The sequence below is a fragment of the Acinonyx jubatus genome, chromosome B3, assembly GCF_027475565.1.
Source record: "Acinonyx jubatus isolate Ajub_Pintada_27869175 chromosome B3, VMU_Ajub_asm_v1.0, whole genome shotgun sequence".
Classification (NCBI taxonomy): Eukaryota; Metazoa; Chordata; class Mammalia; order Carnivora; family Felidae; genus Acinonyx; species Acinonyx jubatus.
The window spans coordinates 73,421,168-73,448,739 of record NC_069386.1 but is presented as its reverse complement, the minus strand read 5'-3'; the positions used below and the strand labels follow the sequence as shown (position 1 = coordinate 73,448,739).

At 40.1% G+C, this 27,572-nt stretch overlaps 1 long non-coding RNA gene across 2 annotated transcripts in view; it reads right to left on the bottom strand.

The window, feature by feature from the left end:
* Positions 1-27,572, bottom strand: part of LOC106987406 (uncharacterized) — a 106,866-nt gene that overhangs the window by 63,110 nt on the left and 16,184 nt on the right. Inside the window, exon 1 of one of the 2 annotated variants that reach the window (XR_008299321.1) lies at positions 14,085-18,644. The exons of the other annotated variant lie outside the window; for it this stretch is intronic. This is a non-coding gene — a long non-coding RNA (uncharacterized LOC106987406). Of the gene's footprint in view, positions 1-14,084; positions 18,645-27,572 lie in introns of those variants that run through there. 2 annotated transcript variants of the gene reach the window in all.

Genomic DNA, 27,572 nt, shown 5'->3' with positions numbered 1-27,572 from the left:
CAAACTCTTAATCATGGGTATAAGTTCTAGACAATTGTTGACATTTATGTTACACTTAGTTGGGATACCTCAACCATCCTGTGCTTAGCATGCCACTGGAACACAGCAGTGTTTGGGTAAAAATAAGAATATATATTGGTATCAGCTTGAATCTGAAGAAAGATATGCTGGATGGGTAAATAAGCAATTAATAATAGTGGTGCCATTCATGGTACAGATGTAAGCAGATGGGGAACAGGGGTTGGAGGCACATTTCACTGTACACACACACATGTGCGTGCACACACGGAAACTCCTGTACACATCTACATATGATTTTTTTTACCATGTGAATGTATTACCTATTTTAATTAAAACAACAATGAAAGAGAAGTGGGACTAATATGGGTAACTCAAGGGGAACCCCTCTCAATACTATGTTTTGGGAATGATCTCCAATTTTATTAGGGGTTTTTATAAATTTGAAATTTTCCTTGTATCTACAAAAGGGAGACATAAAAACACAAAAAACATATGACCTTTAACATCAGCACATAAGAGTTATCCAAAAGTGCTTTCTTCACATGTGCTTGGGCTTGAAACAAATCACGTATGCTTTAGCTGAACTTTATCGTTAACGATTCTGATGATTCTGAATAGAGCATCTATTTGCCTCATTTGTCTCAGTTCCAGTCAGACTACATGCTGCATAATGCATCAAAGTTATATTTATTTATAGCCTATTAGTCACACAAGCTCTTTATGGAGATGCTGGAAGAACTTTTTTGAAAATTGGGAAATAGATTTTATGGTCTAATTTTCCTCCCCTCTGTATATGCTTCTAACAGTGGGATGTTCCAAGGTCATTTTCAACCATTGTGTCTAAAATCAAGACTCTGAATGCCCTAGTTCTAAGAGCATAGGCCTAATGGTGGTATTTTATATAAAAATCTGTGGGGAAAGAGGGTTTGAGCAACCTCCAACCTAAGACCAGAGGTCCTCCCAAGACCCCCCTCTTTAAATCTGCCATCTATATTCGCAGGTAGAAGTGACCAAGGATCATGAAATAACTGCTTAGTCACAGTGGAAACTGATGTACATAAACAGTATCAACAGAAAGGATCAAATCAAAGCAAGTTACAGAAATAATCCCCTAAACCACCACCCCCTCCCAAATATAGTGAGAAGTAACCCCAAATGTTTCTGAATGAGGGATGATCACACACTGCAGGTGGTGGCACTGACGCTTACCTCCTGAATTCCAGGAGGGAGGGAGTCATGCCTGAGCCTGTTTTGGTCCAAAGGAGGTAGAGGGAATTCAAGGGAGAGAAAATAGCCTTGTTATTTTCCTGGTAGGGACAGAGGCCAGCAGAATATCTGTGTTAATCCCATCCAGTAATTTTTTTTTCTACATTTGAGATGCTACATTTTTCATCTCTAGAAGTTCCATTTGGTTCTTTTTTTTTTCTAGAACTTACTTGTTTCTCCTCATTATACTCAGGTTTTCCTTAAAATCCTTGAGGATATATAATAGCTGAAGTCCTTGTCTGCTTATTGAATCATCTTTATTATTTCAGGGTCTGTTTCTATTGACTGATTATTCTACTGGTCATGCAGTACATTTTCTTGCTTCCTGGAATATCTAATAACTTTTCATTGGCTGCTGGACATCATGAAGGTTATGTTGTTGAGCGCTGGATTAGTTGCATTCCGTTAAAGAGTGTTTGCCTTTTTCTGGCAGGCAGTTAAGTAAAACTACCTTTATTCACAGATGACATGATAGTTATAGAAAATACTATAGAAGCCATAAAAAAAATTGTAGGACTACTAAATGAGTCCAGCAAGTTCACAGGACACAAATTCAATATAAAAAGTAAATTGTTCCAGGGGCACCTGAGTGACTCAGTCAATTAAGCTCAGGTCTCGGGCTCAGGTCATGATCTCACAGTTTGTGAGTTCAAGCCCCACGTCAGTCTCTGTGCTGACAGCTCAGAGACTGGTGCCTGCTTTGGATTCTGTGTCTCCCTCTCTCTCTGCCCCTCTCCTGCTCACACTCTGTCTCTCTCTCTCTCTCTCTCTCTCCTTCAAAAATAAACATTTTTTAAAAAAATAAAAAAATTTTAAAAATAAGTAAATAAATTGCTCCAGCTAATATTAGGTGCAGATTATTTTGTGTAATGGCTACAGCCAAAACTCGAAAAGGAATACTATCATTTAGATAGTCTCCATGTTGTTTGATTGAATGTGCAGTACCCAGACTATACAGTAAATATCACAAGTGGAAATGAAGCGAAGAGGATGCCCTCATTCAACTGGAAGTGTTAAAAATCAGTTATAAATCAAATTTCAGGAAAAACAGTCATCTGTGGAAATAATAACTTTTCTAAAAGGAGGATAAAAATTAAACAGCCACCCCCAACATCCTTACGTTGTGCACAAGTATTTGAGTTCTTGGGGACAAAAGCATGTATTACAGTTCACTTTCCGCGCCAAAAATTCTGTATTAAATCAACAGGGCAACCATGTTTCCTTGGTTGCCTAAAATTTTCATGTATTCATTCATTCAACCAATATTTGTTGAATGCAAGGTGTACATGAGAACATATTGTGATTCGGGGCTAGCAGGATAGATAAATGAGTCAGACACTGTTTTGGCCCTTAAGAAGCCTACACGTGAAACAGGAGAGGAACAAGTATAAAAGCAACTTTAATATAAGGTTGCAGATATCATCATCTTTTCTGCCCTGCCCCTGTCTCCCTAAGTGCAATCTGTCCTCACCCCTCCCCAACTTTCCCCTCAACTGTGGCATGGGGGAGCAAATGGACATCTGTGGGGGACTGACTGCTAGTGTTCTAATTTTAGCTCTGGTCATCATCCTCGTTGCGATGCGCCGTTGGGGCTGCGCTCATTGACTCGTTAGAGACTATTGAGTGCCCACTGTCTGCCAGGCCCCAGTCTGGCTCTGGGGACTGAAAAAGCAGTGCAGCGGACAAGGTAGGACACTGTGTTTCAGACCTCACCTCACTCCACTTTAGCTTGACTCTGTGCTCTCTCTTCATCTGGGTCACCGGCATTTCAAGAAACTGGCATATACCCTGAAACTCTCTACCTGAGACAGTGAAACCAGTTTAAGGAAAGGCAGCAAGGAAGGGTGGGGAGAAGGATTTACTTGGTAAAGAACACAACCCCGAAGGCCTAGAGAGATATGTGCACGTGTGCATACATATCCACATCTGTCCACACACAGACATATGATGAAAGGCCATGAATGTCTTTTTTTTTTTCCTTTTTTTCTTTCTTTTCTCTATTCCCCACTTTCCCCCTAGAGCCAAGAGGGTAATCTGAAATGTGTTTATAATTTTTTGGTTTGGGGGCTTGTCTGTTCAGCCAAATCTCTACCTTCTGTGTGTCTATCCCCACCTCCTGGCACGGATGGACTCCTGCAATCCTTGGTTATGCATAATTCCTTCTTCAGTGATAGCTGATCAAATCAGGGTGACCATCTGACCCATGTAACATTGGTGAGCTTCTTCTGCCTCCCAAGAATTTGGAATTGGTGCACAAAAGCCATTATAACTCTATGTTGAGGAATTAAAATTTTTTTCTTTAATATTTTACTTATTTTTTGAGAGAGAGCACGTAAGCGGGAGAGGGGCAGAGAGAGAGAGGGAGACAGAGGATCCAAAACAAGCTCTGTGCTGACAGGCTGACAGCAAGGAGCCCGATGTGGAGCTCAAACTCATAAACAGTGAGATCATGACCTGAGCTGAAGACGGACGCTCAACCAGCTGAGCCACCCTGGTGCCCCTGTGGGGAATTTTAAAGTGAGGGCTGGAGGGGCCAAATTTAACCTGAGGTCAAAGGGAGCAGAGAAAGCTGGTAGCAAAGAGGGTAATGAAAGGGGTATTTGCCCAGAGGCATGCAGAGGTGAGAGACTAGGTAGCCCCAAAGGAACATAGATGGCAGCCACTGCTTGGCCAACTGGTCCTGCTTTGCACCCTTTGAAAGCCCTGGCTACACTTCCAGCCCACGAGTTCTGTAGCAATCACTTTATCTTTCCAACAACCCTCCATTTTTTTTAACTTTTGTTTAAATTAGTGGATTGGGTTTCTTTTTCCCACAAATATTCTCTCAGATATGATATTTCATTCTTCTGGTTAGTGTGATTTTCAAGTAATTCCTACTACCTCCCAGTGATGAATCAATCTGAAGATTCAGGCTTAAACACAGGATAAAATCCAGAGAAAATGCTACTAAAGGAAATTTGGCGGATATCTTTGCAAATAAAAATCTATCATGTGTTTGTGTCCTCTTCCCTGCCCAAATTCATGTGGAAACCTTAACTTTCAATAGGATGGTATTAGGAGGTGAGGCTTTTCGGAGGTACTAGGTTTAAATGAAGTCATGAGTATGGAGTCCCCATGATGGGACCAGTGTCCTTGAAAGAAGAGAAAGAACAATGTCTCCTCATTTGTTTTCTTTTTTTAACGTTTATTTCTGAGAGACAGAGAGAGACAGCACAAGCAGGGGAGGGGCAGAGAGAGAGGGAGACACAGAATCTGAAGCAGGCTCCAGGCTCTGAGCTGTCAGCACAGAGCCCGATGCGAGGCTGGAACCCACAAACCATGAGATCATGACCTGAGCCGAAGTCAGACACTTAACCGACTAAGCCACCCAGGCACCCCCAATGTCTTCTCATTTGAAGGCACATGTGCAAACCAAGAATAGAGCCCTCAGCAAGAAACTGACTGCGTTGGCACCATAACCTCAGATTTCCAGCCTCTAAAACTGTACAGAATAAATGTTTGTTGTTTAAGCTACCCAGTCTATGGTAATTTGTTAAGGCAGCCGGAGCTGACTAGGACTCAGGATGTCATGTCCAGATCCTTGAGAGGAGGACACGGGCCAAGCCCTGGAAGGTTGGGAGGGACAGCAGACCAAGCTGTAAGCCCAGACAAGTCACCATGGGCTAAGCTTTAGTCCTCACAAGAAGCTGAGGGACTCTGGGGAAAATTCTAATCTCCTGTGAGCCTCATATCTTTCCACTTTGCAAATGAGGAGGAACAAAATCAAATAATAGCGCACATTTCTCATGCTTACAATCAGTAATCTATCTATGATTTTTTTTCTGCAAGAAAATATTAATGCAGAGCTCTTCCTTATTATTTTTAAATGGAAAACTTAGCAGTATACCTGAACTAAAATTCCCATTCATGTTCCTGAAACAGAACTAAAACACCCATATTATAAGTAACAAACTCTCACATTAAAATAGAAAAAGCTTAGAATGTCACCCCCCGCCCCCATCACCAAATGGTTAATGAGGTTGCTGACAAGTTGTAGCTGGATATAATTGGTGACTTGGCCTCTCTGTGACAATAAGGCTATTCCAAAACATCTATACATGTAATTCTGGTGCTCTGCCAAGTACATTCGGAATGTTAACTCAAGACTTCTCCTTAGGGGCACCTGGGTGGCTCAGTCAGTTAAGCATCTAATTTCGGCTCAGGTCATGATCTCACAGTCTATGAGATCATGGGGCTCTCTGCTGTCAGCACAGGGTCCTCTTCAGGTCCTAAGTCTCCCTTTCTCTCTACCCCTTCCCCACTGACATTCTGTCTCTGTCTCTCAAAAATGAACATTTTTTAAAAAAGGACTTCTCCTTCATGTCATTTCATTTAACATGATGTACTCGCTTGCGGGGGGGGGTGTAATATATACTTTTTAAATGTAAACATCAGCCAAAATGTTTTAAGAAATATGTGTTTTGTGAAGTTTGGGTTATTCGAGCCAAGAGGGAAATTTCTCCTGGGAGACTGGTGACAGGGCAGACAAGGCAGGACTCTGTACGTGGAGGCACTGGTAAGTGAAAGAGCTTACTAACACTCTCTTTACCTTGTATCTAAAGATCACCTTAGGCATATGCAAGAAGGCAGACAAAGCAGACAGAGGCTGAGATTATTAATGGAAGAACAAGAGCAATAGTCTCCAATATCTGATTAGTGATTTTCAATTTATAAACCACTTCCAGGCACATTATCTCCTGATTGCCATAAAATTCCTTTGAGGCAGAAGGAATGTTTTTATCTAATCTTTATCTATGAGGAAGCCAAGCTTTAGCCAGGCTAAGTGACCAGCCCAAAGTCACTCACCTGGCATCCCTGGCAAAAATGGAGTCCTCTGACCCCCAGGCTCTTGACGCTAGTTCTCAAGTCACACTTGGAAGTTGACCTCTCTCACTGGTTCCACCACACCAGGGAATGCCCGATCAACTTGGCCAGGCCAGAGCCTATACCTTCATCCATCTCTAGTCAATAACCTTTGTCTGGCACATGGCGCCCTGCTCAACAGGGTCTGTTGGTCTCAAGTTCACAAAGAGATCTCTGACCACAACTTTCCTGAAACAGCAAAGTTTCCTTGTAAGCCCACAGGCCTGGGCCAAGACCCAAAGGTGAGAACCTACCATCTGTCTTTGCCTTCCTCCCTACAGTGTTCACGTGTGGCTCAGCACAGCAAAACTGATTTCACTCCTGCTGTATGTCTAACACAGGTCAACAGAGGGGCTCTGCTCCCTGGAGTCACTCAGGGCCTCAGGCTAACAGAGGCGACACCTTGATATTACTTCTGTGATGACCAAAGCAGTGGAAATCAGCTTGGAGTGACCCACATCACTTCTGCTGGTGCCTCTTTGGCCAAAACCAATCACACGTCGGTGCCTGGCTTCAAAGAGAGTGGGAAGCGTGATTCTCTGTGTGCCTGGCAGGAAAAGCAGAATACTGATGGCCAGCATGATGACAACCACACAGTCCAGTCCTCATCTGATGCTGAGTCTCCTGGTAACAGCCCCATGGGGTTCAATCCAGTCTTTACCTAACTTCTCCCATAACCAGAAGCTCCCCATCTCATAAACAGCTGATCTAAAGAGAGCTCTGTTAGAAACAAAAATTCTTAAAAATAATAACAAAAAAAAATGGCTCTGTAACTTTTATACCTTAGTATTTATTCTTTACTCGGGGTCTAAAGATAAATTTTGTTGAATAATAAAAGATGTTCAAACATTTGATGAAAACAATTGCACTCATTTGTATACTTATCAAACAATGCCAGATCCCTGCTCCCCCAAAAGATGTTGGGTAGAAGATAGGTAACCAAGATCACAGTACCTTTATGGCACTGGATATGGCATAGATAATCCTGTAATGTCACTGAAGGAAAAAATCAGGGGTCTTGGGGCACCTGGCTGACTCAGTCAGTAGAGTATATGACTCTTAATCTCAAGGTTGCGCATTCAAGCCCCACATTGGATGTAGAGATTACTTAAAAATAAAAATCTTTAAAAAAAATCAGGGGTCTCAAAGTTGAAGGAGGTGGATCAAAGGGAGGCTGTAAAGAAGCTTTCTGGAAAAAGACAACTGGTAGTTTTGTTAGCACAAGGGAGGAGCCAGCTCAGAAGATAAGACTAATACCAGGCGGGCAGAGGAAACAATTTCTATTAGGTAACCTAGGTGCAAGACTGCATGATGCATTCAGGGAAGTATAAAAATAACTGAACACAGGATGTCCTCTGGGGAGGAATTGGAGATGAGGTAGCATCATATCATGGAGAGCCTTGGGGCTAAGCTGAGAGTCTGGAATCCTGGAAGCTATTGGTGTATTTTAAGCATAAAATTGACATATGCTGGGACACCTATGTGGCTAAGGTTAAGCAAACCACTCTTGATTTCAGTTTAGTTCATGATTTCATGATTCATGAGATCAAGCCCCAAGCTGGGCTATATGCTTGGGATTCTGTCTCTCCCTCTCTGATAAAAAAAAATATAAAAGCTTTCAATATGATGACAAAGGAGAGGAAAAAAAAACTTTCATAGCATAGGAGACATTCCTAAAGATCTTGGAGATGTTCAGCCTTAAGGAAAGAGAAAATAAGAAAATTGTACAGTGGTTTTCAAATATTTGGACAATTGAGTGGAAGATCAGGACTTTGCATCTATTGTTGGACAATCCAAAGAAGCAGATTTCTATTTAATATAACACGACCAGAAATTCTTTCCTGTGAGTTAGAGTACCTCCCCCCAGTCCATAATTGGAAGTATTCATATGTGAGGAAGATCCCTCTGGTTCGGGATGCCACAGAAAGGGTTACAGACTACCTCCAAGGATCTTGCCCACTCTGGTTCTCTTCCATGGGCTCAGAACACAAGGGTTACAATTCCAGTGAGAGAGTACTTATTTCAAAAAGTCACATTTTTAAAAGTTCAAATAAATATAATCAGCTTGAAAGTCAAGTATCCAGCTGGAGTAAACAAATTTCAACACTGGGAACATTTAAAATGTGAAGAAATGATGAGTACAAGAATTCTTATAATTATGCAGGTTAAGTGCCCTAATGAAACTCGATGTGAATCTGTAGAATAGTAATCAGTAGAATGTGTGGTTATAAAAAGCAATGAGACAAGATGACCCATGTTCAGTTTTTTCCAGAAAGAGATAATCAGTCATGTAGAGGAAATGAAACGATAGAGTCCAGACCGCCCTGACCACATTGCTCCCTGCAGCAGAGCCTCCTTCAGGATGAGAGAGCAAACCGCACCTTCCTTGTACATTGTGGGCAGAAAGTAATGGGAGATTTATAACCCTTGGCCAAAAAGAACCTCCCTTTCCTACTTACTAATGCCTGAATTAATTCTGCCAGGGTCACCCTTGGAGGAAGAGTAGGGAGAGGAGGAGGAAGAACCAAGCCCAGAAATATCAAGACAACTTCATTGTTTTAACGTGTTCAGACCTCTGCTCCCTTTGATGGAAATGACACTTCAGGAGGTCAGAGGTGGGCTTATCCATTGAGCTATGCCCTAAGTGGACAGACACTGGGGAGGGTCTATTTCTGAAAAATTGTGGGCAATTATAGATCATAGTAAAAACAGAACTGCCACCAAGAAACTGTTCCTTCCTTGTTGTGTGTTACATCCCCTACTTCTTAAAACCTCTCCCATGAGATGGACTTGCTATCCCTGCATGGTCACTCTCCAATCTGCAGGGGCCTCCTCCTTCATCCTAGCCATCTTCTCCTTTGTTAGCTTGTGTCCTTGAAACAAGAATGGCTTAAAAGGGAATAATTTAATTCCAGCGCCCTCTGCTGGCCCTACAGAAGGGCAAGCTGCCTTAAACTAGATCACTAGTTGCCAAATTTCTCACTACCAGAAAGCCATTTTATTATTTTATGATTTTGTTAACGCCAGGGACACTCCCACCACACACACACACACACACACATACACACACACTTTGAAACTGATCTTTCAGGGAAACTCCCTCTGTTAAGTAATTATTAATTTGTTTACCAATTTCATGCATAAAAGTTATGGAAAACTGCCAATCAGAACCTGTAATCAACATGCAGTAGCTAAGTATAGTACACAAAGTTATTTATTTCTAATCAGACATAAAAATTCACCTTTTACCTCACCTGTAAACCTTATTGTGGGTATGTGTGCAATTTTTGTAAGGCTTCTTAACATACTACAAATAATTTAAAGACCTGCTTCCTACCTGGGGAATCCAAGGACTCCAGGGTTCAAACCACCAAGTTAGAATACCTCAGCATCTAAATAACAGGCACATTTTTAAAAATTCTTACTTTACTAGTGAGCACATCTGCATGATGGCTGAATGTTTTCTGCCACTTGGATATAATTCTTCAAATTACTTTGGTGTATTAACTGGTCATATAGCAACGTGAAAGGCTAATACAACATCCAGAGTTGTGCATGTAAGAACTGAGTTTTCAGGTACCAGCTTAGTGTTAGCAATGAGTAGCCGGACAGTAGTAGTGATGGTGGAGATCCATGCATCTGGGAGGTGGGAGGGGTACATGACTAGCGACATCTGAAATCCAGTTCTCGGTTGGCTTCTTGCCTCAGTGCCCTAGCAATTTCAACTCCATCAAAGTATGGTTCCATGAGTGGAAAGCTGGTGTATTCAAAGAAGAAAAGAGAGGAAGAGAGAGAAACATGGTAAGGCTCAACAGACTGTGTGGGATGGGGACTGTGTGGGATATGGGTCGAGGAAGGCAGGAGAGTAGGGAAGTCTAGAAGTAGAATAGACAAGGAGTTCACTGAGGGCAGGACTGGGTTTTGTCCATTGTTTTAACCCCCATAACTGACACAATGCCTAGCACACAATAGTCTCTCAAATATTTGTTGAATTTTTATAGGTATTACACTTACCAATTCGAGAAATGCTTTTAGCTGGGTGCAAAGCCCTACCAGTGACTACTGAGAGAATAGCCAAGGATAGCTTGTTCAGTGATGGAACTGAGTTTACTGTTTGGTTAAGTTTTGTAGGGAAAGGTTTCATTTTTGGAAAAAGATAAATGTATCTCAGAATGGTTTTCAGTTTTCAGTGTTTGAGTTTTCCCTTTTACAGTAAAAGAGATTTTATTATAATATAACATACAAATGGAAAATTATACACAGTGAACACAACTATATAGCAAGCACTTAGATCAAGAAACAGATTATCTTGGTTTCCTAATGTTTGTTTATTTTGAGAGAAAGAGAGAGGGGGATGGATGGAGAGAATCCCAAGCAGGCTCCATGCTGTCAGCACAGAGCCCAAAGCAGGGCTCGAACATGAGATCGTCATGAACTGAGCCAAAACCAAGAGTCCCATGCTTAACCAACTGAGCCACCCAGGCACCCCCATCTTGGCATCCTAGAAGCCCTAGCGGTGTCTCCTTCCTGTCACAATCTGACCCTCACCTCTATCTGACCCCCACTCCTACTATCAGACCCCCACCCCTACTCTTCGACACCCACCCCTAGTGTCTGACCCCTGCCACTACTATCCTGACTTCTAACACCATAAATTAGTTTTGCCTATTTTTGAAATACACACACTTACTCTAGTATGTGTATACTCATATATACTCATAGTAGTATATACTCTACTGTGTGGATGGATTCTTTGACTCAACATTATTTTTGTGGAGGTAATTCACATTCTTAGTTGCAGTTTGTTCATTCTCATTGCTGTATCTTACCTATAAATATGTTACAATTTTTAACTGCCTTCTTATGATGGGTTAGTTCTGGGTTTTTACTATTCTTTTTTTTTTTTTAAGCTTATTTATGTAAGTAATCTCTACACCCAACATGGGGCTTGAACTCTTGACCCGGAGATCAAGAGTCACATGCTCTTCCTACTGAGCCAGCCAGGCACCCCGGTGGTTTTTACTATTCTGAAGAGCACTGGCATGAGCACTCACACGTGGTTCTGTGCACACGTGCATGTTTTGGTTGGGCACACATGTGGTAGAACTGCTGGGCCACAGGGCTTGCACATGACCAGCTTTTGCAGGTACCTCCAAAGAGTTTCACAAAGTGTGACAATTTTGTGTTAGCCTTTGTACAAAGCTAGATGCCAGAGATGTGCAGAGGGGATAAAGATGGGGAGTGGGGAGATTATCCCTAGGCCTATGATTTGAAACCTAAAGGGACTTGATGGAAAGGAAGAAGACAAAATAATCCTCAAAGGGACAGACCCCATCAATCATCCACTCATCACTGGAGTGATCTGGAAGCCTGCTTCCCAAGGATGAGCGAGGAAGGCAGAATAATAATACAAAAGGTAGAGGAGAAGAAAAAGAAAAAGATCAGAATAGATGCTAACCCTGAATGCTAAGGCACCGCTGACGATTTTACCTTCATAAAAATGACATCGTAGTGTCCCAAAGGCCTGACTCTGATAGGGCAGATTAGACCAAAAATGCAGCAAAATGTGCTCTATCTTTATACATGTGTGTTTATCACAAAATTTCCTGACATTGCTTGGGGCTTTGTAAGTACTTAACATTATTAATCAGGACAGCTCCTCTGTATTAACTTTGGGGTAAGAACTTTCACTGTTGCTGATATTCACAGGAATAAATAAAAAACCTTACTGTTGAGTTTCTCCATTAGATCTTTGTAGAAAGTTTCATTTGCAAATAAGTAAACCAAATTAGAAATGCCAGATGTCCTCAGATAGGAGGATCCAATTTTCCATTTAAACATGTTTGTCCCTCTTTCAGCTGGATTCAGGACTTTCCTCTGAAAGTCTCTGGAAGTTCATTTGAGTGACTCAGAGCTAGCCCAGTCTGAGAGACTTGGTTAGCAAAAGGCACAGCCTTGCAAGGAGGAATGCAATGTTGTGTTTACAAAAGGAATTTGATTGCTAATAATGAATCTCTCTAAGTTATATGCATTTCATACTTATCTCCTTGCAATTGAGAAATGAATCCTATGGTGGTTCTGGTCTCTTGTCAGCTGAGGCTCTCTCTGACACTTTGCTATGACAGACAACTCCTACCTGAGTGCTGACCCCTACATATCTGCCTTGTCTCAAATTGGTTTTCAGCTCCGGGACGATTTGCTCTGCAAGGGATGTCGTCACCAAACAGATAGGGACTGCTTATGCTCACAGAGAGCGGTCAGGTTTACACTTGCATTCATTTCCTTGGGGCTATTTTGTGAATTAAACTTGGCACAGCCCTGCCTGTTTGCTTTTGATCTGACGTGCTGGACAAGGAGTTCAGTTCATTTACTGCCTCTCCAGCAACCGTGTCCAAGGGTATTATCCAGTAGGAGGTCTAAGGAAGCTGCCACTATCAGTGGCCAACAGGCCCACTTGAAAATTCATGAACAATTTGTAAAAAGGCAAGAGTTCTTTCCCCCGACTGCCACAACACCAAGTTGCTGGCTGAGCCCATACAAAGAGGGCAAAATCAACCCAGGCCAAAAATTTGGTAGTGGCTGCAAGTCACCATAAAGATCTAGAAGCTTCTGATTTGCCTCCAAATAATACCCAAGGTTACAAAGAACTGGAATTACTAAAACTTAGCTGGTCTCGCTGATATGCAAATCAATTTGTTTGCATGCTCCTAGTTATGAACATTCACCTTATGAGCTCTCATATGCATGGATACATTTGCAAAGCAACAACATCCAGCCTCCTGAAATCTTCTAGAGTTTTCCCCCAAATCAAGAAGTGACACTCTGCCCCTGCCTCACTGCTCGTTCGCTCTCTCTCATTCTCTATCAAAAATAAAAATAAACATTAAAAAAAAATTTTTTTAAAGAAGTGATACAGTTCTGGGTAAATACTGTCTAGGAGTAATTTAAGAAATTATGTATTAGGGGCACCTGGGTGGCTCAGTCAGTTGAGCATCCGACTTCAGCTCAGGTCATGATCTCACAGTCAATGGGTTTGAGCCCCATGACTGGCTCTGTGCTGACAGCTCAGAGCCTGGAGCCTGCTTCGGATTCATTCTCTCTCTTTCTCTCTCTCTCTCTCTCTCTCTCTCTCTCTCTCTCTCTCTCTGCCTCTCCCCTGCTTGTGCTTTTTCTCTCTCAAAAATAAGTAAACATTTTTTAAAAAGAAATTATGTATCTATCTCGATCAACCAAATTGTCTTTCTCTTCTTTGGTAAATTTCTTCTGGGGGACTGCCCAGGCCACTCCTCCCACTTTTCTTGGGACTTTCCAGGTTTCAGACTCAGTTAATTCTATCTAAGCAACTCTATTTCTCATATCAACACACACACATGCACACACACACTAACCCTCATCCCTCCTTCTGCTCTCTCTTTCAACTCTGGCTTGGTTACCTTTGGGAAACATTTTTTCCCCTCTTAAAAAGTACTTTAATGGGCAGAACTACCTGGAAGTTTTTTGTGTGTCTCGCGTCCATGAAATACAGCCAGACCAACACTAAACCATTCTGCACACCTAGAAAACTGATTGGAGGATTAACACAACAATCTCCACAACCTGAACTACAGAATTCAGCAGGTACGCAGCATGGAGAGGTGAACTTGGGGAGCGAGAAGCCGCGCGAAGGGAGGTTTTTTTTGGCAACGGAGAGAGGATGGAGACGGGGGTGGGGAGAATACAGGAAAAGCACCCCTCCCCAAAAGCAGCTAGAGAGAAAGTGGAAAATTGGAAACAGCTGGAGGGACTAATCTAAAAAGGGAGAAAGGGGAAAGGAGAAAGGAGAAAGGAGAGGGTTTAAATTCCATTAAAACTGTAAACAAGGGGAGTGCAGAGCCTGCAACTCTGCAGGTCCATACCTGGCAGTGCTCTGGTGGGAAAGGCGAATCCCCAGGAATGGAGTGGGGTCCAGGAGGTTCTCGCGGGCCACACGGGGAAAAGCGGTTCCATTGCTGGAATGACATTTGGTAGAGACGGTTGAAGCCACCTGGTCCCAGCAGACCCCAGAAAATGGCCACATTCGCTGGTGCTGTAACAAGGTCGTTAAGGGTGAAGCCTGGTACCAGATGTGTGTTGTGATTTTCCATAATCCCTGAAAAGCTGCTGCTACACTATCTCACGAACTTTTTCTGGGGCGGGCTGGCACCTGGCCAAAGTCTTGGGGCACCGGCAGCAGCAGGGTCCAGCAAGCGTTCCTGGGTGCAGCCGGCATTCGGCCATTGCTCATTCGGCCATTGCTCTGTGAGACCCTCCTGCAGAGGGGCGGAGCGGGTCAAAGCCGAGTTCCTTTAGAAGGGGCCGGGGAAAACAGCCGCATCTGAAACAAAACTCGGGAGAGAGGTACTGCCTGGGGCTTGGTCACGGACAGTGAAGAAGCGGGGAGTGGATGAAAGCTGAAGACAGAGGACGGGTGTGCGACTGCTGATCAGAGAGAACAGAATTCCCATACTAGAGACCAGATAACTGGGTGACGCCATTTTCACCTCTGCGGCGCATGCGCATATGCACCTATCAGCACCACAGCACTCCACCCCAGTAGGCTAGCAGCGCCATCTAGTGGAGAAGGGAGTGATTACACTAAACCTTCCCCAACTGTGCCAATCTCGCTCTTCAAGAACACAACTCTCATCGCCTAGTTTATGGACTATAAAGCGCTACATAGACTGACTTCTAGGAAAAAACGAGTAATTTCAGTCCTATAGCAATCTGTTAGCAGGTCCATCTATTCAATTTTCTTTTTTTTCTCTTTTTCATTCTTTTCTTTTTCTTGAATACAGAAAGAGAAAAAATTCATTTTTATTTTCGATTTTTATTAAAAATATTTTTCTTTACTTTTTTTACTATATTTTTTACTTTTGTGTAAATTTTTTCAAATTCTATTTTACTTCCATCATTTTATTTTAGTCTACTTAAGTGTATTCACTTTTTCAGATTTTCAACCGATTTCCTTTTGTTTTTTTTCTTTTTTCTCTTTTTCATTTCTTTTTCTTGAATGCTGAAAAAGAAAAATTTCATTTTTACCTTCAATTTCTATTAAAAATATTTTTCTTTAATTTTTTACTATATTTGTTGCTTTTATATAAATTTTCTCAAATTCTATTTTACGTCCATCATTTTATTTTAGTCTACTACAATGTATTCACTTTTTCAAATTTTCAAATGATTTCCTTCTTTTTTCCCTCTTTTTTCTCTTTTCATTTCTTTTCTTTTTCTTGAATACAGAAAGGGAAAAAATTCATTTTCATTTGTAATTTTTATTAAAAATATTTTTCTTTACTTTTTTTCTACTATATTTTTTACTTTTGTGGAAATTTTTTCAAATTCTAGTTTACTCCCATCATCTCATTTTAGTCTACTTCAGTGTATTCATATTTTCAAATTGTCAAACGATTTCTTTTTTTTTCTTCTTTCCCCTTTTTTCTCTAGTCTCTCAAGCCAATTACAACACCCCAGCCAAAACACACCTAGGATCTATAATCATTTATTCAATTGTTTTTGTGTGTGTTTTTAATTTTTTAGTTTTAATATTTTTAATTTTAATTTTTTCTACCTCAATTCTTTTTCTCTCTGCAAAATAACAAAACGAAGGAATTCACCCTAAAAGAAAGAGCAGGAAGACACGACAGCCAGGGACTTGACCAACACAGATACAAGCAAGATGTCTGAACCAGAATTTAGAATCCGGTAATAAGAATACTAGCTGGAGTCAAAAAGATTAGAATCCCTTTCTGCGGAGATAAAAGAAGTAAAAACTAGTCAGGATGAAATAAAAAATGCTTTAAGTGAGCTGCAATCACGAATGGATGCCGTGGTGGCAAGGATGGATGAGGCAGAACAGAGAATCAGCAATACAGAGGACAAACTTATGGAGAATAATGAAGCAGAAAAAACGAGGGAGATGAAGGCAAAAGAGCACAATTTGCAAATTAGAGAAATCAGTGACTCATTAAAAAGGAACATCAGAATCATAGGGGTCCCAGAAGAGGAAGAGAGAGAAATAGGCTTAGAACGGTTATGGGAGCAAATCATAGCAGAAAACCTTCCTAACCTGGGGAAAGACACAGACATCAAAATCCAGAAAGCACAGAGGACCCCCATTAGATTCAACAAAAACCAACCATCAACAAGGCATATCATAGTCAATTCACAAAATACTCAGGCAAGGAGAGAATCACGAAGGCAGCAAGGGAAAAAAAGTCCCTAACCTACAACGGAAGACAGATCAGGTTTGCAGCAGACCTGTCCACAGAAACTTGACCGGCCAGACAGGCCAGAAAGGAGTGGCAGGATACATTCAGTGTGCTGAATCAGAAAAATATGCAGCCAAGGATTCTTTCTCCAGCAAGGCTGTCATTCAAACTAGAAGGAGAGATAAAAAGTTTCCCAGACAAACAAAAATTAAAAGAGTCTGTGACCACTAAGCCAGCCCTGCGAGAAATTTTAAGGGGGACACTCTCAGGGGAGAAAAGATGAAAATACAAATACATACATACATACATACATACATACATACATACACACACACCAAAAGCAACAAAGATTAGAAAGGACCAGAGAACACCACCAGAAACTCCAACTCCACAAGCAACATAATGGCAATGAATTCGTATCTTTCAGTACTCACTCTAAACATCAATGGACTCAATGCTCCAATCAAAAGACATAGGGTAACAGAATGGAGAAGAAAACAAGATCCATCTATATGCTGTTTACAAGAGACCCACTCTAGACCTAAAGACACCTTCAGATGGAAAATAAGGGGATGGAGAACCATCTATCATGCTAATGGTCCACAAAAGAAAGCCACAGTAGCCATACTTATATCAGACAATCTAGACTTTAAAATAAAGACTGTATCAAGAGATGCAGAAGGGCATTATATCATAATGGGGTCTATCCACCAAGAAGACCTAACAATTGTAAACATTTATGTGCCAAATGTGAGAGCACCCAAATATATAAATCAATTAATCACAAACATAAAGAAACCCCTTGATAGTAATACCATAATCATAGGAGATTTCAACACCCCACTCACAGCAACGGACAGATCATCTAATCAAAAAATCAACAAGGAAACAATGGCTTTGAATGACACACTGGACCAGATGGACTTAACAGGTATATTCAGAACATTTCAACCTAACGCAGCAGAATATACACTCTTCTCTAGTGCACATGGAACGTTCTACAAAATAGACCATATACTAGGACACAAGTCAGCCCTAAGTAAGTACAAAAAGATCGAGATCATATGTGCATATTTTCAGGCCACTACGCTATGAAACTTGAAATCAACCACAAGAAAAAATTTGGAAAGGTAACAAATACTTGGAGACTGAAGAACATCCTACTAAAGAATGAATGGGCTAACCAAGAAGTTAAAGAGGAAATTAAAAAGTATATAGAAGTCAATGAAAATGATAACACCACAACCCAAAACTTCTGGGATACAGCAAAGGCAGTCACAAGAGCAAAGTATATAGCAATCCAGGCCTTCCTAAAGAAGGAAGAAAGATCTCAGATAAAAAACCTAACCTTATGCCTTACGGAGCTGGAAAAAGAACACCAAATAAAACCCAAAACCAGCAGAACACAGGAAATACTAAAGATTAGAACAGAAATTAATGTTATTGAAACCAAAAAAACAGTAGAGCAGATCAATAAAACCAGAAGCTGGTTCTTTGAAAGAATTAACAAAATTGATAAACCACTAGCCAGTCTGATCAAAAAGATAAAGGAAAGGACCCAAATAAGTAAAATCAAGAATGAAAGAGGGGAGATCACAACCAACACAGCAGAAATAAAAACAATAATAAGAGAATATTATGAACAATTATATGCCAATAAAATGAGCAATCTGGAAGAAATGGACAAATTCCTAGTAACATATACACTACCAAAACTGAAACAGGAAGAAATAGAAAATTTGAACAGACCCATAACCAGTAAGGAAATCAGATTAGTAATCAAAAATCTCCTAAAAAACAAGAGTCTAGGGCCAGATGGCTTTCCGGGGGAATTCTACCAAACATTTAAGGAAGAGTTGACACCTATTCTCTTGAAGCTATTCCAAAAAATAGAAATGAAAGGAAAACTTCCAAACTCTTTCTATGAAGCTAGCATTACCTTGATTCCAAAACCAGACAGAGACCCCACTAAAAAGGAGAACTATAGACCAATATCCCTGAAGAATATGGATGCAAAAATCCTCAACAAGATATTAGCCAACCGGCTCCAACAATACATTAAAAAAATTATTCACCACGACCAAGTGGGATTTATACCTGGGATGCAGGGCTGGTTCAGTATCCACAAAACAATTAACATGATTCATCACATCAGTAAAAGAAAGGACAAGAACCATATGATCCTCTCAATAGATGCAGAGAAAGCATTTGACAAAATACAGCATCCTCTCTTGATAAAAACCCTAAGAAAGTAGGGATAGAGGGAGCATACCTCAAGATGATAAAAGCCATATATGAACGACCCAACACTAATATCATCCTCAATGGGGAAAAACTGACAGCTTTCCCCCTAAGGTCAGGAACAAGACAGGGATGTCCACTCTCACCACTGTTATTCAACATAGTGTTGGAAGTCTCAGCCTCTGCAACCAGACAACACAAAGAAATAAAACGCATCCAAATTGGCCAGGAGGAGGCCAAACATTCACTCTTCACACATGACATGATACTCTATATGGAAAACCCTAAAGATTCCACCAAAAAACTGCTAGAACTGATTCATGAATTCAGCAAAGTCACAGGATATAAAATCAACGCACAGAAATCAGTTGCATTCCTATACACCAACAATGAAGCGACAGAAAAAGAAATCAAGGAATCCATCCCATTTACAGTTGCACCAAAAACCATAAAATACCTAGAAATAAATCTAAGCAAAGAGGTGAAAAATCTATACGCTGAAAACTATAGAAAGCTTATGAAAGAAATTGAAGATGACACCAAAAAATGGAAAAAGATTCCATGCTCCTGGATAGCAAGAACAAATATTGTTAAAATGTCGATACAACCCAAAGCAATCTACATATTCAATGCAATCCCTATCAAAATAACACCAGCATTCTTCACAGAGATAGAACAAACAATCCTAAAATTTGTATGGAACCAGAAAAGACCCCAAATAGCCAAAGCAATCTTGAAAAAGAAAACCAAAGGAGGAGGCATCCAATCCCAGACTTCAAGCTATAGTACAAAGCTGTAATCATCAAGACAGTATGGTACTGGCACAAGAACAAACACTCACATCAATGCAACAGAGAACCCGGAAATGGACCCACAAACGTATGGCCAACTCATCTTTGACAAAGCAGGAAAGAATATCCAATGGAATAAAGACAGTCTCTTCAGCAAGTGGTGCTGGGAAAACTGGACGGCGACATGCAGAAGAATGAACCTGGACCGCTTTCTCACACCAGACACAAAAATAAACTCAAAATGGATGAAAGACCTCAATGTAAGACAGGAAGCCATCAAAATCCTCAAGGAGAAAGCAGGCAAAAACCTCTTTGATCTTGGCTGCAGCAACTTCTTACTCAACACGTCTCCAGGGGCAAGGGAAACAAAAGCAAAGATGAACTACTGGGACCTCATCAAAATAAAAAGCTTCTGCACAGCGAAGGAAACAATCAGCAAAAGTAAAAGGCAACTGACAGAATGGGAGAAGATATTTGCAAACGACATATCAGATAAAGGGTTAGTATCCAAAATCTATAAAGAACTGATCAAACTCAACACCCAAAAAACAAATAATCCAGTGAAGAAATGGGCAAAAGACATGAATAGGCACTTCTCCAAAGAAGACATACAGATGACCAACCGACACATGAAAAAATGCTCAACATCACTCATCATCAGGGAAATACAAATCAAAACCACTGTGAGATACCACCTTACACCTGTCAGAATGGCTAACATTAACAACTCAGGCAGCAACAGATGTCGGTGAGGATGTGGAGAAAAAGGATCTCTTTTGCATTGTTGGTGGGAATGCAAGCTGGTGCAGCCACTCTGGAAAACAGCATGGAGGTTCCTCAAAAAACTAAAAATACAACTACCCTATGACTCAGCAATTGCACTGCTAGGTATTTATCCAAGGGATACAGGTGTGCTGTTTTGAAGAGACACATGCACCCCCATGTTTATAGCAGCACTCTCAACAATAGCCAAAGAATGGAAAGAGCCCAAATGTCCATTGATGAGTGAATGGATAAAGAAGATGTGGTATATATACATACAATGAAGTATTACTCGGTAATCAAAAAGAATGCAGTGTCTTCGTTGTAGGGGATATTTGTTCTCTTTGACCACCTGATAGCCAGACTTTCCTGATTTGTCTGCTCAGAGGCAAGGCCACCAGTGCCTTCCCAGGACCCAGCCTGTGGTATATTATTCCAAAGACTCCGGATCAGTTTTATTCTTTTTATGTTTTCTAAAGTTTTACATTAGGATTTTGACTGAAATAGGTTAATCCTATAAACTACTTGGGAAAACTCATTAGCTTTACAAATTTTGTTTCTCATCCAGAAACATGCCTTTTCATTTATTAAGGTATTATATTCCTGAGTAAATTTTTCTCATTTTCTTCATGTAAGTTCTGTACAATTTTGTTCTTGTAACTGGTTTTTTCATTGCATTTTTCTAATCGGTTATTGCTCTTACATAGAAAGCCATTTTTAATTACATATTTGTGAAACTAGGCACCTCACTGAATGTTCTTAATTTTCAATAATTTCTCAGTTGCATTATAATTTGTGGTTCAAAATTATACCATCTACAAATAAAAAGAAAAGAAAGAGAAAAGAAAGAAAATGGCTTTTAAGCTTTTTAAGTTCTCAACAACTGACAATAAAGGAAATGTGAGAATACAATCAGTATAACATGTTTATAAGCCAAGGATAGACTGTCAAAAATTTCTGGTCTGATTTTCTTTCTAGATGTTAACGTTGATGAATCTTGCCATCATTTTTAGCCTTCTTACTCCATCTTTTTAAGCTTATTTATTTTTTTTGAGACAGAGTGTGAGCAAACAAGGAAGAGAGAGAGGGAGAATCCCAAGCAGGCCAGCGCAAAGCCCAATACGGGGCTCAAACCCATGAACTGTGAGATCATGACCTCAGCCGAAATCAAGAGTCGGACGCTTAATCGACTGACCTACTCAGGCACCCCTTTACTTAATCCATCATAAAGATGGGCCTCAGTGCTGGGCCAGATTATACAGTTTACACAGTTTACAAATAATCCTAGTGGGATTAGGGCCAATTTCCACAGAATCCTAGTGGGCAATTGTGCTAGATTATTTCTATTTCTAGGTTCTGCATGTTAATGCCTATAATGCCTGATGCTGACCCAATCTTATTTTAGGGGAAAAGTTCGGGGACCAATCCACTGGGAAAAGATTCAATGGTACACAAAAGCCTGAACCTAACTTCCCTTATATTTTATCTTCTTCCCTGAGGCTGTGTCCTCATCCAAACTTCAATAATTAATCTTGGGAAGTGGCACCGTTTGGTTGAAATAATGAAAATATAGAATGTATTGACATGTAGCTACTTTAATCTTAGAGACCCAAAGGCCATAAAAAGAAAATAAGTTGCATAGTGAATCACAACGTATTGTCATAGGAGGGGAAAACTTAGAAATCAAGTTGGAGATGTCTTCTGGCTGCTTGCCTCTATCCAGTTTTGGACATGTCTTCCATTTTAGATCTCTTCTAAGCAAGGGTGACTTTTGATTGTCAGTGATCATAAATGGGTCATAGTATAGTCCATATATTTTCCACAGAGAATCCAAAGGTCGACACAAGCCACTACTTTTGGGGGCACATCTGGGTCTAACAGACAACATAATGAACTACCTTAAGTCTTTGTCACTTTACTCTTGATTAATTTCTGATGGAGCGCCTCCAGCCTATAATGTGAATAATATTCTTTTCCTTGACTCTGTTTCAACAAATAAATTCATGGTAGTGGAGCCATGTAGGAACGCAGCAACAGCATTCAGACAGCAGAACCCAGGAAATAATTTGTTTGCTTCCCATTCCTTATGTATACACGCAAGCACCTTCACAGAGCAGGCTCTTCACAGCCTAATTAGCCTAATTCAAGGATGGCAAATGTACCAAAACTGCCCCCTAGGTTAGGACTGCCCAATAAATATTGTCCCTCTTCCCTGCCCAAGTTCAGAACCAATGGAGAGATAAACACAGGAGTCAGACAGATGGCAAATAACTATTAACAGTACAGCTCTGGGAAACATGGGCAGGAAAGGCAAATAAACTTACTACTGTTGCCTAAATTAAACTTCCCAGGCTTCGAGCCCCTCTGACTGAGGACAGTGCCTGCCCTTCAGGCTTGTTGCATAGTGGGGATAATAGGCCAAAAGAGGCAGGCAGTTTCCAAAGAAGGAGAAGCCAGAAGGAACTAAAGAAAGCAGTGCCAGAAACACCTCACATGCCCAGTTTCTTCTCTCAAACTCGTTCATCTGACAGGTCACTCCTGCCTTCCCCCCACTCACCAAGAAGAGTCAAGCATGTGGCAAGGGACCGGCAAAGTTTCTCCACTGCTATGCTTCCCAAACTTGAGCATCAGAATCACCTGGAGGGCTTGGTATAAACACAGATTACTGGACCTACTTATGAGTTTCTGCTTCCACAGGTCTCAGTGAGGCCTAAGAATCTGCATTTGTAGCAAGTTCCCAAGCAATGAATCATGCTCTGAGGTAGTGGTTGTCAACCTTGACAAGCATTGGAGCCAAGAAGAGAAAGGAGTGTTTCCTCCTATGATTCCTCAGCTTTTTGTTTTCCTTCTTAACCCATTGGGTTGAACCCCTAATTCTGTGAAGGTGTGGTCCTCCATCCAGGGGAGGGAGTCAGCAGTCCACCCAAAAAGTATAGCTGCCGCTTCATGGGGCTTCTCCCTCAATACTGACCACTATTCCTTCATGGGACTGTTAATGCACAGTAATTATTTTTGTCCCCAGAAAGCTACGTAGTGGGTCATAACATCAATTTTAAAACTCAAAAGCCATACTGACGAGAGCACTCCTTATTCTATTTCCCATCCTAAATTAGGTCCAGCCACACTGTCCCAAAGAGCTCATCAGAGATTCTTTGGTGAAACTAAATGGCAACATTAAGATATTCCAGGGGCACCTGGGTGGCTCAGTTGGTTAAGTGCCTGCCTCTTGATTTGGGCTCAGGTGGTAATCTCACGGTAATCTCATGGCATCGAGCCCCATGTCAGCAGCTAGGCTGATAGTGTGAAGCCTGCTTGGGATTCTCTCTCTCTTCTCTCTCTGCCCCTCCCCACTCCCTCTCTAAATAAATACATACATACATACACACACACATACATACATACATACATACATACATACGTACATACATACATGAACAAACAAGCATTAAAAAAGATATTCCAATAATACATTAATAATAAAAAATTCCATTTGGGTATAAACCTTCTCCATCACGAATTTCCCAGGTTGAAATTACAACTCCAAAAAATCAAATTCCCTGAATATTAAAGTCCAAAATCAAACCATCTTGCCTTTGTGTTCAAAGCCAAAAGAAAATGAGTCCCAAATTTCATCCTCCCTAATTTCTTATTCTTCTGAGTCCTTCTGAGTCCATCTAGAGGAATCTCCATATTTAGGTAGGGCTGTGGTTCTTTCAGTAGCTGCAGGTGAGCTCTCTTCCATGGGACAGAAGTAGTTGTCTAAGGACCTTGAAGGTAAATAGTTCTCTTACAACCTTCAGCTGTGAACCACTGGGCAGTAGCAGCCCAGAAAAGAAACAAAAAAAATTCATCATTTTTAAGGAGGAATTTAATGAGGTTTGACAAATGTATAGTCATGTAACCACCGTGACCAACAAAACATAGAACATTTCTCATCACCACTCAAAAATTTCCTTTGTGTCTCTTTCAAGTCAAGACCCTCCCTGCACCCACAGTCCACAGGATTCACTGGTCTGGTCTTTTCTTCTAGAGAATTATATAAATGAATCATGGCGTATGTCATCTTGTAGGTGTGGCTTTATTCACTTTACCATATGCTTTTGTGATTCATCCAGGTTGTTGCATGTATTGTAGCAGCTTATTTTATCCCTGAGTAACATTATAGTATGAAGTACCAAAATTTGTCCAATTGCCAGTAGTTAATGGCCATTTGGGTACTGTCGAGCTTGAGACAATTTTGAATAACAGTGTTATAAATATACACATACAAGTCTTTCTATGAACACATTTTTTAATTCTCTTGGATAAACACCTAGCAGCAGAATTTCTGGTCCATATTGTAAATATATATTTAACTATTTAAGAAACTGCCAGACTGTTTTTTAAAGAGGCTGTCCTTGGGGCGCCTGGGGGCTCAGTCAGCTAAACGTCCAACTCTTGATTTTGGCTCAGGTCATGATCCCAGGGTTGTGGGATCAAGCCCGGAGTCGGGCTCTGTGCTGACATCGTGGAGTCTGCTTGGGATTATCTCTCTCTCTCTCCCTCTCTCTCTGCCCCTCCCCTTCTCTCTCTCTCTCTCTCTCTCTGAAAATAAAAAATTAAATTAAAAAAACATTTTTTTAAAAAAGGCCTTTAAAGAGTAGAAGTTTTTCATTTTGACACTCAAGTTCCTGTCTAAAGAATTGTTGCCTACCCAAAGGTCACAACAAATTTTTTTTCCTAAGTTTTTTTTCTAGAAAGTTTGTGGCTTGGCTCTTATATTTAGGTCTAGGATTCATTTCAGGTTAATTTTTGTATATGGTGTGAGAGGAAAGTCAAAGTATTTTTCCCCCATATAGTCTGTTCTGGCACCATTTGTGTAAAAACTACTCCTTCTCCATTGAATTACCTTGGTATTTTTGTCAAAAATCAATTGCTTATGTATGTGTGAGTCTCTTTCTGAACTCTATTCTGGTTCACTGATATTCATGTCTGTTCTTATGCCAATCACCCACCATCACTATTACGTGTAGCTTTACAGAAAGTCTTAAAATTAGCGGGAGTCCTCCAACTTTATTCTTCTTTTTCAAAAGTGTTTTGTCTATTCTAGGCCTTAGCATTATCATGCAAAATTTTGAATCACCTTGTCAATTTCTATAAAATCCCTGCAGAAATTCCTACTGATATTGCTTGGGACTTATAGATCAATTTGCAGGGAAACAATATTGAGTCTTCCGATTATAAACATGGTATATCTCTCTACCAATTTAGGTCTTTAATTTTTTTTTTTCTCAGCAATATTTTTCAGTTTTCAGTGTACAGATCTCTCACATATTTGTTAATTATTTCATGTTTTTCGATGCTATTGTAAATATTTTAAAATTTCAGTTTCTAATTGTCCATCTGCATCTATGATAGTCTTCTTTATCTGTTAATATGGTGACTTATATTATTGATTATTTCTAATATTGAATCACACTTGCATTTCTGGGATAAACCCTACTTGGTCATTATCTATTATCCTTTTTATATACTACTGGATGTAACTTGCAAAAGTTGCATTGATATTTTTTTACACCTATATATGGGTAGTTTTCTTCTTTTGTAATATTTTTGACTAATTTTGGCATCAGGATAGTGCTGACCCCTAAAATAAGCCAGGAAGTAACATCTTGTATTCCATTTTATGGAAGAATTTCTGTAGAACTAGCGTTATAGCTTCTTTAAATATTTGTAAAAATTCACAGTGAAGCCAATTCTGGGCCCAGAATTTACTTGCAGTTGCTGTTTTTGTTGTAAGATTTACAATTAGGAACTCAATTCCTTTCATAAATATAGTTTATCATTGTAGGTTATCTATTTCTTCTTGACTCAACTACAGTAATTTGGTACCTTTTAAAGAGAATTGTCCATTTCATTCATATGTTATTCATTATTTTATTACCCTTTTGATATCTAGAGTAATCCCCTTTTTCATGTCTGATCTTGGTAATTTGCATTTTCTCTCTTGATTTCCTGCTAAGTCTGACTAGAAATTTATCTATTTTATTGATCTTTCGAAGGATTATTGTATTAGTTTCCTATTGCTGCTGTGATAAATTACCACAAACTTGGTGGCTTAAAACAATACAGATTTGTTATCTTACAGTTCTGGAAGTCAGAAGTCCAAAATCAGTCTCACTGAACTGAAGTCAAGGTACTGGCAGGGCCTATTCCTTCTGGAGGGTCTGAGGGGAACATGCACTTTCTCACCTTTTTCAGTTTCTAGAACCTACCTGCATTCTTTGGCCCATGACCCACCCCCTGCATCGTCCAACTTCTTGCTTCTACTATTGTTTCTCTAACCATGACTTCCTGCCCCCTCTAATAAGGATGCTTGTGATTACATTGGACCCACCCCAATAAGCCAGGATAATCTCTCCAGTTCAAGATTCTTAAAATATCACATCTGCAAAGTCCCTTTTACCTGTAAAGTAACATATTCCCAAGTCCCAGAGATTAAGACTTGGGCTTCTTTGGGGAACCATTACTCAGTCTACAGAAGCTTTTGATTTCATTGTTTTTCTCTATTGTTTGTTCATTTCCTATTTTATGGGTTTCCAATGTTCTCTCTATTGTTTCTTTCCTTCTTTTTGCCTTAGATTTATTTTGCTCTCATTTTCTAGTTTCTTACAGTGGAAGGTTAGGTTTTTTATTTGAAATATTTCTTTTTTATATTCAAAGCATTTAATGCCATAAAGTTCCCTCTAAGCCCTGCTCTAAATACATCCCAAAATTTTTTGATGTATTGTGCTTTCAATTTCATTCACTTCAAAAACATTAATTTTTTGTGATATCTTCGACCCATATGTTATTTTTAAAATATGCTTTTAACTTGGAATTTTTTAAAGATGTTTCTCTTGTTGATTTCTAATTGATTCCTAATTAGAAATGTGTGTGCTAATTTACTGCTCTTATATGAATTTGAGCTTTTAAATTTATGGAGACTTATGACTCAGAGTCTTGATGACTTTCATGTTTGAAAACATGTTTTGCTGTTTTGAAAAGAGTGTGTGTTCTGCTGTTTTGGAATGATGTACTCTATAAACAGCAGTTAGGTCAACTTGACTGATAATGTTATTCAAGACTTCTAGATCTTCCTTCATTTTCTATTTTTTCTTTTACTGGGAGAAGTGCATTGAAGTCTGCAACCATAATTGTGGATTTGCCTCTTCTTTTAGCTGGGTGAGCGTTTGCTTCATGGATTTTGAATCTCTGTTATTGGGTTCCTATCCATATAGAATAGTTATCTCCTCTCAGTGGATTGACCACTTTCTCACTATATCATGCCCCTCTCTATCCCTGGAAATAGTCTTTGTTGGGTTTTCAAAATAGTATAAAAGAG